The following is a 12499-nucleotide window of genomic DNA, read 5'->3' as shown; positions in this document are numbered from 1 at the left end:
GTAACGTAGTTTAGAGGAAGCACTTGCGCACTCACGTGGGTTTGCTCACAAATGGTATTCGTAAATTGCGATGCGACCTCGAAGGACATTTACCAGCTTTTTGATTGGAAGGTATGATGATGATGATGATGGTTTGGAATTTTAATGGCGCAGGAGCCGTGCAGGCGCCAAGCACGTCTGGAGGTGTAAATAATGTCTTTGCAAGTGGTGCAGACGTCAATGCAAACATTTTGTATATATCAGTGCATCTGCGCCTGCTTCTGCATGCACCGTGGGAATAACTTCGCCTTGGTATTTGGGAGTGTGATAGAAGTCACGCGCCTCTAATGTTAAGTAGTGACTATCCTTGCCTTTGTTAATGGAATAATAATTGCTGCTTTATCCATTCTCGAGAATAGCTTCTGCACAAGCAACGTCATCACACGCATGACTTCGACGCAACAGTTAGATAACCTAAACGTGGTACTAGCATAACGTTGAATTTTGTCTACTTTACTTCATGATTGCAGAATGGGACAAATGTACCATTAGCAAAAACATCTGCGTCAAAGAGCCTTCGTGTCGACCGATTGTCACAGTGTGGGGCATCCGCGCAATTTGTACACGTAAAAAGGCCTTTCACGGCAGAGCTAACTCGTCTTGATTAACCGGCCGCATGGAATTTACGGGTTGTCAGAGCAGAAACCTGTGAAAGTGCTTTCTGCTTCCTGGTGAAGTCAAACCCGCTGCCAGCGCCTTTAACCTTGACGGTAACGCAGACTTCTGTCGAAGACATTGTCTGCTGTGCTTCTGAACTTTTCATCCCGTCTCTTTTTAGGGCATGGCAGAGCAGATCGTGTGCCCTGGTTGGCTTTTGGTCCGGTGGCGGGCCACGACCACGCCATGCTGACATCGCCCGGAGCTTTTTCACTTGGGGATCTTTTCACCTGCGGGGCTTGTGCCGGTCGGGGTCATTAAGGTTCATTTAGGGCTGGGCCGGGGCACCCGCGCCCCGCTGATGGCCGTCCTCAGCTCGTTCCTTATTCATGCGCGCTACGGCGGGAGCCAGGCGGGTAATTCGCTCTTCCCCTGCTGCAGCCACGTTACCCGCCCGATTCTTCCAGCGACCCGCTCATTTGCTTTCCAGCTACTGGCGTGCCGAAATTGTATGCCATGCTTACTGTACGACGTTCTTCTTTTGGTCGTTCGTGGAAGAGTGCACGTGTTCTTGCAACCGTATTCGACCGCCCCTTTTGTGAAACCTCAGCTATGTAAGTAATATATCCCGTTTCTATGTACTATTTTCGGCAATGTGTTATGTAAGCAAAATATAAGCGAGCTCAGGAGAGAACTAACACCCTTTCCACATGAAAGAGCTATAGGTGCAGAAGGTTCCGCCTACGGTTCTTGAATCATGGTGCATCATACTGAATATGGAAACAGTGTAATAGTTCATGCAGTCTTCTGAAATAAATCTGAAATTTGAAGTCTAATATAGTCTTCCTCACCCAAGGAAGTCACGTAACGGCAATTCCAGCGCTAAGTGCACTGTGAGTTATAAACGTCCGCATTAAGGCCCAACCACACGCAGCACGGGATACGCGTACACGTAAGCGTACGCGTCTGCGAGCGCGTACGCGGCTGATGAAGGGCGGCCAGCCACAACACGTGCGCGCTGCGCGTAGCACAAGGCTGACAGACCAGCGATGGCGGAGACGTTCATCTGGGGCTTTGAGAAAAGTTTATCCTTAATTTCATTATGGCTAGCCTTTCTTACTTATCAATGTTAGAGCTAGTACATTGTTTTTAAGTTGAGAAATGCACGCCGTCTATATCTACACATCCTCATGGCAAGAAAAGCTACATCAATGATCAACATCACGTGCGATAGCGTCTGCTTGCCTACGACTGCAGCTGACACACACGACGTTGCTGTAAAGCTTTTGCTCAGCCGCTTGCTTCGCCGGCATCAGCGCTCTCATCCCGCAATGTACCACATCAGAAAGAAGGTTTTGCTGCTGCTGCTCTTGTAAAGGCGGCGGGAGCGCAGAATGCGTCTGCGGCGACGTTGGTGGGTCCTGCCAGTCTTTCAACGGCGTAAAGGACTTTACGGCTGTGAGTAACTTCTTTCCTTTCGATGATCTACAGTGGTAGAACTAGGAGCCAGTGTTTGGACATGGGGACTTATCTTCGTCGGGACAGCAATTACTTATCAGTGTTTTTAAGTGCGCGCATATAGGAGACATAAGTGAAAGGGTTAAAGTAGTAATGCGGGGATCGTACTCGCAGCGCGCGAACGCCCAATTCGCAGAACAGCATCGCGTCGTCGGTACAATGTTCGTCCAGCTTGACAGCACCGATTGAAACGATAATGTGACGTACGCGAACAGAGGGAACGACAAGACTAGGGTGCAGTTCGAAAAGCGCGAAAGCATAGGCGAAGATCTGGCTGATTAGCCGCCGGAAGCACACAGATCGTATTTTGTATACGTGGTGACGACACCTCAAGACGTTTCAACTGCCATATGTCTAACCCGTGTATGCAGTAGAATATACAGTCACTAATTCAACTTCAGAGGGGAAGAAGCACTTGATTCTATTTAGCAGACGATCTGTAATACTGATTTGGAGCTTCCTTCATTATTAACAGTAGACCATACTGTTTATACAGAGCTTGTGTAGCACCCTCTTTTCTTGCACAAAATTTGTAAGGATTAAGTTTTGTAATACATTTTCTGCTATTTGATATTTTGTTTGATATACAGCTTATTTCTTCATTTGATTCTATATTTGATTCTAAATCTACCTTGCGGTATTAGCATATCCCTACAAAAAGTTAAGGACTGCTAGTTATATTTGTGCCATTAGTATAGCACATAGATTCAAGAACAACTTTTTACACGTGTTGGTTGTCATATATGAAGCTTGTGGATGAGATACGATTAAATTGTGACCTGGCAGGTTAAAATGCTGTGTGACTAATTTCGGAAGTTTCTTGGCAGTGGCCGCATGATTTTTCTTTAATATACCATTGACTGGCTCTCGTGTTTTGCCGACACACTGTTTGTATTCAAGCATATAAACCAAGCAGGGGATAAAGGTAATCATGGCTAGTGGCTATGCGTGTGTGTCAGTGAAAAGCGTACAACTCCTGATACCTGCGCGTATATGTGGGCAGGGCACGGCCTTGCTGCCAGGTAATAAAGCGCCATTTTTTACAGATACGACGGATACGTCAGGATGACCATGGTTTTTTCTAAAAGTTCATTCGCAAGACGCCGCAGCTCTTTGACAAGCTATTGAGCTTTGTCGCAGAAGGCCTCACACGGCAGCACCACATTCGACAAACCCCTGGAGCTGTAGCATTGAGGTTTGTAAAGGATAGTTGTCCCTAGACTAATAATGTGCGATTGGAAGAATACAGAAGAACACTGTTTCTTTGTCATTTAATGTATCATTTATTTTATTTTATTTACGTAATACTACCCGCCGCCTTTTGGCAGCCAAATCAGGAAGGGGTCACAAAACATTGAAGCAAAACAAAAAGAATGAAACAACTGACATTGAGCTTGCATAATAAATACTAATGCGTAATCTAGTTCACTATACACCACTAAATATTTATTAACTCATAAACAAATAAAAAATGGGACACAACATACTGATACAAAACAAGAGAAATAGTAATGAAGGTAGTGACAATACACGTGAAAAGAAATACCAGAAAAAATGATCACATGATCACAGAGACTGAAAGTTTCCACTTAGTGCATCACCATTGTAGCAGTTATGACTAATAAGAAAACTGCCATCGAATAGCATCGCGCAAAAGCTACCTCAGTGCTTTTGACCTTGCGCAAATGCACATGTACCTTGCCCATGTAGCATTAAACAAAGGCGGTAGCTAACCTACACAAATGAATTTCGATGGCATGTCACCCAAAAAGGGCCCCCACAGCCATGGAGATCATTGTCAAGAAAAGTCATGTCATCATAATTAATATGCAAACGATTGAGACATGGGTACTAATTTTTTTCAACTTGCATTCAAGCTACTTGGCATCCGGGAAAAACATAAAAGAGCCTTGGCTTACTGTGTAAGGATTGAGGCGGCTAGGCTCTGCAATGGTGTGCAAGTCGTATTGGGGCGATCGTGTCTGCAAAGTATTAAACAACTGTAGAACAGCACGACAGCAGCAGAAATTCCTTACATTTTGTTTTTCAGCTTAAGAATTTTTTAAAGCTCGCATGCTGTTTAGGGCTCCCGTCAGGTAGCCCTGCTTCCTGCCAGAGAAGCAGGTCATACGTATAAATGTTTCACTTATGCACTGCCTTTAATGTCACTGATTACGTACAAAGACTTTGACCAAACATCCAATGCAGAAGGTGCAAAACCGACTCTGGACTGAGCCACGCAACACACACAAAAAATGTGAGGAATGTGGCTTGTGGACGATAGTAGTGGGAGTGGTAGAGATTGTCTATGTTGGCAGTGAACCTCGCCTCCTAGCTAGGTGGTGACAAAACTTTTCCCTTTCTGCTATCTCTCCTAATAATAATAAAACAATTTGAAAAATCCTTGCGGTGCAAGAACGCCCCGACACGCTTTACAACTTGCAGCATATAACCGAAATTTTCCATGGGGACTGGTTGAAGGTCCATCACATTTCTTTTTCATTACAGGCATGTACAGGCATCCATGGATGCTTGCACAAACTCTACATGCACAGGTGGTGAACTCAAAAAGGTTCATTGCCGCAAGACAGGCTGAATGAGTAAGGACAGATGAAAGCGATAAACATCTGTCTTGCAAGAACAAACATTTAGTTGCAAGTCAGTGCTTGTTTCTCTATCGTAGGTGTGATGCTAAAACACGTTCTCACATTTCTACAGCAGCAATGGCCAACCAACCAGGCCCACATATATCAACTTTATGAAATTCTTGAATAAGAACGCACAAAAATAGGGATACAACACAATGTAAAATGAACAAAAAAGAAGAGCTGAGGGGCTTTGATATGACAACAGACAAGGAAACGTAGTAAAGCATAAGGGAAAATAACTGTCGTTTTATTTGTAATGCCGACATCACAAGGAGAAGGGAAATGAAAGTGGACAAAATATAACTTGCCACTGGTGGGAGCTAAACCCAAAACCACTTAAGCTGGAGGCTATTCCACCATCAATTTCCTAGAATGTTTATGTGTACTAGATTAGGCTCTGGGAGGGTTCTTGCACGAGTAAACCTGGCTAACACTACCAGGGCGACATCTAGTTCATGCACATACATGCTCAAGAATGTTTACAGAGGAATAGCCATTGCTGCAGCTCTACTAGTAAATCAATGCAAGCATAATTCAAAGGTTGTGGGTTCGTCTCCGATCAGTGGGAAGTTACCTTTCATATACTTTCATTTCCCTCCTTATTTCTCCATTTCAATATAAAGCAATTAAACTCCTCAATGATTTCCTTTTGTTTCATTGTCTCTTGCCTTTATTATAGAAAGGGTATACATTAAAAAACACAAATCTTTGAATTACTTTACTACCTGCATCAGTTTAATTTTCATATCGAGATGCTTATGCTCACTGACCTCTCTTATGTGTTTGAGCAGAGAGAGACGGCAAAAGTTTGAGGTCGTCCTGTGGTTTGCATCTTTTGATTGCACTTGAAACGTTGCCTTATTCATCTAATATTAACCGACTCTCATCTTTCTTTTTTCCTTTTCCTTGCTCTTGACGTCGCTTCAGAAGCAATGCTTCCCAACGTATCCATCCTGTGACTGCCTGCTGAAGCCAGCAATGCTTGTGACTGCGGCCTGCTGTGGTGTGCCTCAGAAGCCTCAGGAACCAGAACTTCTTGGACCATCGGTTATTCAAGAGATTCCAAAATGTTCTGAGACTCCACAGACTCGTGCGACGCCGAAGACAGTCGATGCTGGCGCTTGTGACTCTTCACTTGACGGTAATGGAACTTCAAGTGTTGCCAGATCGGAAAACTGGCACATTTTACATTAAGATGTCTGCGGCGCTTCCCTCCTCACTCGATGGGGGCACTGGTTGAAGGTAGGCGGATGTCCTGTATGTGAGCGTAATAGGGTTTGCACATATTGTCAATGTGTAAATAATGTGCCAATATGAATGCAAAAATATATGAAGGCTCAAGTACGTCTACATTTGTTTCAAGGTGTCATTTTATTAGAGAACGCCGAAGCTCCGAGTCAGTTTTGTAGGGACAAAAGTGGCTTGCCTACACAACTAGAATGAACAGTTTCTGCATGCGCTTAAGTGTAGCTTTTGTATCTTTTTCTGTTTTTGCTTCTGATGCATTTAAGCAGTTCTTATTAGATCTGCATGCCTAAAGCCTAGTGATACCTTCTACTCAAAACAGTGCATGATATTTACAATGTTTCAGTTTCGAAATAATCAGCAGCAAGCATTCCACTACATTTATTCAGTAATACCACTTAATAAATTTCATGTTTAAAGACCTATGCTTGCACTTTCTAAACATAGAGTACTAGTATTGTTAGGTATTTCTTTAGCATAAGGCTCTCTCCTGTTCCAGTTTTTCTACTTGAAACGTTCTTGGCTTGTAACCTTATTTTCCTTTCATTTGTTTTTAAACTTCATCTCATTCTAAACTGTTTTTTTAACTGGATGTATGTCTAAACACAGTGTGAAGCTGTCTACGTAGTAATCAATGCATTTGTTGTTTGTATTTAGGAAGTTACGTATAATCATGCTTGTCATCTTGCCATCTGCCTTGTAAATGATGTTTTGGCCCAGTAAAGCTGATATTAGCCAGCAAACCCTTCCAGAAGGTTTCTTACAGCTAAGCTTTTTTTGCCTCATCTCTGGGCTTTCCTACCGCTGCTGTTACTGTCTTTCCAAATAGCTCTTATTGAATGCCTCATACTGATAATAATGTCGCCATTGAACAATTGTCATCCCAGCTGACTATTGGCTACTGTCTTGTACGAGTGACCAGTACCGGACATAGTGGAAATACCGAATATAATAAAGTAACTAGCCCCGCAGGGGCGTCTGCGTAAGCAGGCGTTTGGTGTGTTGCGACACCACGTACCCGAGCACACGAGGGTTGGACCCTCCCGCGTTTAACCGTGCGTGGCTTAGCCGTGTCCGGGGAAAAGGGGATCCTGGGGGTAGAGCCGATGGCGGGTGTTTGGACCTTTACGGCCCCTCGGCGGAGGCAACACACCCCTTTGGCCTCGGCTTCACGTAGACGGCACCCCCGGACTGACCCACCCGGGGGAAATCGGTAGTTGCCTTTTCCTGTCTCTCTCTCCCTCCAACCTTTGTCTTTTTATCACTTTCCACCTTTCCTGTCTTTTCCTAGCTTCCCTTACTTCCAAGTTTCCAGGCAGCAAGGGTTAACCTTGTGTGAATAGCCAACCTAGGTTATACAGTCCCTGTAGCGTCCCCTCGTAGGGCTCCATGGTGGGTGGCTGGCGTTATTGCCGAAAACTACATTTTTCTATGGCAGGTTCCTTTCCTCCAATTCCTGATCGCCCTCAAAAAAGAGGGCGCACCGATGTATTCCAGTTCTTTGGTCGTCAAAGACCGAACTTCCCACGGTACCATGTCATCCACTCTGAAAAATCCGATAAACAAGTACGAAATATCTCGCCTTTTCTAGTTTCCAACTCCTTAACAGATGTCCTTGGCCCAGGCTACAAGGTATCAAGGCTGGCAAGTGGTGATCTCCCGTTAGAACTGCATGATCAGAAACAATACGAAAAGTTGCCCAGTCTATTGTCATTTGGGGATGTTCCATTGACAGTAACTCCTCACCGCACTCTGAACAGCACCCGTGGCGTTGTGTCTGATGACGATTTGCTCCAGCTGACAGAGGCTGAGCTCTTGGAGGGCTTCAGCGAGCAGAACGTTGTCAATGTCAGTAGAATTAGGATGAAAAGGGATGGTAAAGAAATTCAAACGAAGCACCTAATACTCGCATTCGGTTCAAGTATTCTGCCCGAGTCTGTAGAGGCCGGGTACATCAAGCTCCGTGTCAGACCATATGTGCCGAATCCCCTAAGGTGTTTCAAATGCCAGCGTTTCGGCCACAGCTCGCAGAGCTGCCGAGGCCGCCAAACATGTGCGAAATGTAGTGCCCTTGAACACGCCACTGAAGCATGTAATAACTCTCTCCACTGTGTAAACTGTGATGGGGATCACGCCGCGTACTCGCGGTCGTGCCCCTCATGGAAGAAGGAAAAAGAAACTGTAACTATAAAAGTAAAAGAGAATATATCGTTCAAAGAGGCACGAAGGCGGGTAGCATACCTGCCAAAGAAAAGCTTTGCCGAAGTGGCGCGTCAGGGGGCCACGTCACAAGGGCCTCCAGCGACTGTCCGACCCACAAATAGTGAGTCGGCAGTCACACCATCTGCCCCCTCGGTGGTCGCAGCTAGCGCTGCTCCACCAACCGAGCAGAAGGGACTACCTACCCCGAAGGTGGGCGCAGTCGAGACTGCCCCAACCTCCCCGGCCCTTTCCAGCGCTGGCAACAGCCGGCGCAGCCAAATCCCACAGGGAGCCCCACCGACCTCCGGGCTGGTGGGCGCAGGGGTCTTGCCCTCCAAGGCGGGACTCTCTCGGGAAACATCTCGCTCGCAAGAGCACGTGTCCGGCGCCTCACAAGAGGCAATGGACACCACCTATTCTCAAGGCGCACCAAGCGCCTAAGGAGCGACGAGGCTCCCTCGAACGCTCCAGAAAGGACAGAACCCCCGTTACAGGGCCTCGAAAGAGCTCTGTAACCTAAGGCATCACCTCCCTTTCCGTACACACAGCACTTATTTACATTAAATATGGATACACAAATTATTCAATGGAACATCAGAGGTCTCCTTAGAAACCTTGATGATTTGCAAGAACTCATCCACAAACATAATCCAAAAGTGCTGTGTTTACAGGAAACACACTTAAAATCCAAACACACAAACTTTCTCCGTACGTATGTTAAGTTTCGCAAAGATCGCGATGATGCCGTCGCATCATCGGGTGGTGTTGCGATTCTCACTCATAAAAGTATAGGATGTCAACCTCTACAGCTACGAACGCCCCTTAAAGCAGTGGCGGTGCGAGTTGTTCTGATAAACAAACTCATCACTATTTGCTCGCTTTATATACCCCCCATTACAAATTAACTATACATGAATTTCAGTCCTTGATAGATGAATTGCCAGAACCTTATGTTGTCCTTGGCGACTTCAATGCACACAACTACCTGTGGGGCGACCCTCGCATAGATGCGCGAGGGCGTCTTGTCGAGCAGTTCCTTTTCTCTTCTGGTGCTTGTCTTCTGAATAAGAAGGATGCGACATACTTTTCTCTTGAAAACAGAACATTTTCTTCAATAGATCTTAGCCTAGTCTCGCCGTCACTACTGTCTGAACTTGAATGGGAAGTTAACGACAATCCTTACGGGAGCCACCTCTTCCCTATACTACGAAGAACATATAAAGAAAACGAATGTCTACCACAGGCTCCTAGGTGGAAAATCGATACAGCCGACTGGGAGAAATTCCGAACTCTCACCAGGATCTCGTGGAATGACATGTCCTCTTTAGGTATTGATGCTGCCGTGCAGTATTTTACAGCCTTCATTATAGATGCTGCATCTAAATGCATATCTGAAGTAAGTGGTTGCGCATGCAAACGGCGCATCCCGTGGTGGAACGACGAATGTAGGACCGCCCGTAAGAAACAAAACAAAGCGTGGGGGTTGCTACGCGCCTCTCCCACTGCGGAGAATCTTATTAACCTTAAAAAAGCAAAATCCGAAGGCAGGAGAACGCGCCGACAGGCCAGGACAGAGAGTTGGCAGAAGTTTTTATCGGGTATCAACTCTTATACAGAGGAGGGGAAAGTCTGGAACAGGGTTAACAGGATAAAAGGATGACAAACTTATTCACTGCCCCTGGTAAACACTCAAGGCGATACCCTGCTTGAACAAGCAGACTCACTTGGGGAGCACTTTCAGAGCGTGTCAAGTTCCAACAATTATTCAAAACCCTTTCTCAAATATAAACAAATAGAAGAATGCAAGCCACTCATAAGAAAGTGTCGGCAGGATGAACCGTTCAACCGCCCCTTTAGTATTGCAGAGTTCAGAGCTGCCTTGAGCGCATGCAAGAGCTCTGCACCGGGATCTGACAGAATCATGTATGAAATGCTGAAAAACTTACACAATGACACGCAAGTTACACTACTTACACTTTTCAACACTATCTGGGACGCAGGGTACCTTCCGACCACATGGAAAGAAGCCATTGTGGTCCCTGTTTTAAAACAAGGCAAAGATCCTTCCTCAGTGGCAAGCTACCGCCCGATAGCCCTCACAAGTTGCATGTGTAAGGTATTTGAAAAAATGATAAATCGGCGACTCATCCATTTCCTTGAACAGAACAAAATGCTTGATCCCTATCAGTGTGGTTTCCGAGAAGGGCGCTCCACAACCGATCATCTTGTACGTATTGAAGGAAATATCCGGGACGCATTTATACATAAACAGTTCTTCTTATCGATATTTCTCGATATGGAAAAGGCGTATGACACAGCATGGCGATACGGGATCTTGCGAGACTTATCGGAAATGGGCATTGATGGTAATATGCTAAACGTAATAAAAAGCTACTTGTCCAATCGCACCTTCCGGGTAAAAGTTGGCCATGTGCTGTCACGTCCTTTTACTCAAGAAACTGGTGTACCCCAGGGTGGCGTGCTCTCAGGGTGGCGTGCTCTGGTGGCACACTCTTTATTGTTAAGATGACAACACTTCGTGCTTCCTTACCACCGGCCATATTGTACTCCGTCTATGCAGACGACATCCAAATAGGTTTCAAATCCTGTAACCTCGCAGTGTGCGAGAGACAGGTACAGCATGGTTTGAACAAGGTGTCAGGGTGGGCAGAGAAAAATGGATTTAAAATCAATCCTCATAAGAGTTCTTGTGTTTTGTTTACAAGAAAGAGAGGCCTGGTTCCGGATCCTTGCTTAGAACTGTGTGGACAACAGATACCTGTAAACAAAGAGCACGAATTTCTAGGTGTTATACTTGACAATAGACTCACATTCGTGCCACACATTAAACGTCTTAAAGAAAAGTGTCTGAAAACAATGAACCTAATGAAACTTCTATCCCAGACTACGTGGGGTAGTGACAGGAAGTGCCTAATGAATCTCTATAAGAGCCTCATCCGGTCACGATTAGATTATGGTGCCGTGGTATATAACTCTGCCGCCCCGAGCGCGCTAAAGATGCGAGACGCTGTTCACCATCTAGGTATCCGCTTAGCCGCCACGGGCGCTTTCAGAACAAGCCCGATTGAAAGCTTATATGCCGAATCCAATGAATGGTCTCTCCCCCTACAGAGATCATACATCAGCGTTACATATTTTCTTAAAGTACGCTCTAATCCTGAACATCCATGTTTTGATACCGTTACCGACATGACGTGCGCTACACTTGTCAGCAACCGTCCCTCCATAAGACAGCCTTTTTCGCTGCGTGTGAAGGAGCTTAGCAATGAAATGCATGTCCCACTCCTCGAGCATCGCTTAATGCACATAATCAAGCTCTTACCTCCTTGGGAGTGGCAGGTGATACAATGTGACATATCCTTTATAAAAGTTACAAAGCACGCTCCTGAGGCCGAAATCAGAATGGATTTCCTAGAACTTCAGTACAAACACTCCTGCGCAGAGTTCTACACAGACGCTTCGAAGTCAAATGCCGGGGTATCCTATGCAGCCGTCGGCCCATCCTTCTCGGAATCCGATGTACTACATCCGGACACAAGCATCTTTACGACCGAGGCCTACGCATTACTCTCTGCCGTGAAGCATATAAGAAGATCAAAACTTTCAAAAGCAGCGATCTATACAGACTCTAAGCGTCGTGAAGGCCTTAATGTCACTCTACAAACATAAAAATCCCGTATTCAATGAACTGTATTCGGTATTATGTAAAACGTACTCATCTAACCAGAATATCTTAATATGCTGGGTCCCTGGCCATAGGGGAATCGAAGGTAACGTTCTCGCGGACGAGATGGCCACGTCAATCACATCGCAAGCTGTTAACCCTACCGCTGAGGTACCTGTCACAGACCTGAGGCCTTTCTTACGAAATAAACTGCGACATCACTGGCATTGCACGTGAGACGCGCAAACAAATAACAAACTGCACGTTATAAAGCCCCAGTTAAGTTTTTGGCCCTCCCCAACAAAATCTCGGCGAACAGGTGTCCTATTCTGTCGCCTCAGAATAGGACACACATTTGGGACCCATCATTTTCTACTTACTGGAAGTGAACCTCCAACCTGTGGTAGATGCGGTGAGAGGCTGACCGTCCTCCATGTCCTCTTGGAGTGTCGGAAAGCCGAACCTGAAAGAAACATTTTCCGCTTGCATATCGTAATTACATCCCTCTACACCCGGCTATGTTTCTTGGTAAGGAACCGCTTTTTAACACCAAGGCAGTCCTCGA

At 45.6% G+C, this 12499-nt stretch overlaps 1 long non-coding RNA gene across 1 annotated transcript in view; it reads left to right on the top strand.

Moving 5' to 3' along the window:
- Nucleotides 1-3065: 3065 nt before the first annotated feature.
- LOC129382204 (uncharacterized) overlaps nucleotides 3066-12499 on the top strand; it is a 48515-nt gene continuing 39081 nt past the window's right edge. Inside the window, exons 1-2 of the long non-coding RNA XR_008610293.2 lie at nucleotides 3066-3349; nucleotides 5733-5943. This is a non-coding gene — a long non-coding RNA (uncharacterized lncRNA). The remainder of the gene's footprint in view (nucleotides 3350-5732; nucleotides 5944-12499) is intronic.

The sequence above is a fragment of the Dermacentor andersoni genome, chromosome 6 (genome assembly GCF_023375885.2).
Source record: "Dermacentor andersoni chromosome 6, qqDerAnde1_hic_scaffold, whole genome shotgun sequence".
Lineage (NCBI taxonomy): Eukaryota > Metazoa > Arthropoda > Arachnida > Ixodida > Ixodidae > Dermacentor > Dermacentor andersoni.
This window is presented reverse-complemented; position numbering and strand designations above follow the sequence as displayed.